This window comes from Ochlerotatus camptorhynchus, unplaced genomic scaffold (assembly GCF_037179485.1).
Source record: "Ochlerotatus camptorhynchus isolate MF236.1 unplaced genomic scaffold, CSIRO-AGI_Acam_v1.1 ptg000276l, whole genome shotgun sequence".
In the NCBI taxonomy this organism is placed as follows: domain Eukaryota; kingdom Metazoa; phylum Arthropoda; class Insecta; order Diptera; family Culicidae; genus Ochlerotatus; species Ochlerotatus camptorhynchus.
The window spans coordinates 1,562,189-1,563,280 of NW_027040765.1; positions in this window are offsets into that span (position 1 = coordinate 1,562,189).

Sequence of the window (1,092 nt, forward strand, 5' to 3'; positions counted from 1 at the left end):
CTCGTGCCCTTTTCGACACACCTTATTGTTTCTTGTAAATGAAAATTGAACTGGACTTTGGAATTTTTTCTCCGGAAAGAATGCACACTTCCGATCACAATCACCTGCGGCTATCAAGTGGATTGCAATTCTTCACCCGGAGAGCGATTTACATCAGCAACCGATCTCAGCTCAGCTTCCGACGGACGACGACGACAACGACAACGGTCGTCGAATATCCTTGACTTTGCTCAGCAGGCGCACAGATTCTTCAAACTTGTTCAGCATAAGATTACATCGAATCACACGACGGTGGGTAACAAAGAAACGTATGCAATTATTTATTAAACGTCAGCAATATGATGATGTTGATGATGCTACAGCAGCCGGCACCAGCCGGATCAAATCTACATATGCACGGTGGATGACTTCGGTTCTGATGAAGATGTACGACGCTGCCCAATTTGTTCCGCACAACAATAACAGCAACGAGTTGTGCCGCACGGATGATGGGAGACTTCCGCGTGAATCGTTCGCGTCCGCGCGATGAAAACCAATAAAAGACCGATTTGATGTTCAGTTGCCGAAGAACGATATCGATGATGGACGCGATCGCGGTGCTTTTTTTTTTAATGTGAAGTTGAGACCATAGTAATCCGTTTCGGTTGGTGGTTGGAAATGGACTAAAGCAGGCGTTGGGTGGAAAATTGTTTGGTACCTTCTGCTAAATGTAACGTGCGTAGCATGGCATAGCCTTCTGCGCGCGGTTTCGCCTACCGCAGGTGAAATGGGTACCTTGATAAAGTAAAACTACTGGTCGCGTTTGTTATTGTATTTTGTCTGGCTTGTGGTGAACCATTTTTTGAAGGCTCATTAGGTTGCTGGGCTGTTGGCGAATATAGCTTCATCAGCGGTTGTTTTCGATTGTCGTTGAAATTGTGACGGCACGATGTGCTTCAGCATTAGGATTTAGAGACGTTTGTTATGCATTAAATTGTTGTTGGTGTTAATTTCTCAATTCCCTTTTTACCTTGTGTTTTTATCGTTTTCCTTAAATCTTCATTTATATGTTTTTTTGTTTCAGCTTATTCTTCGTTATTTCATTAATTATTT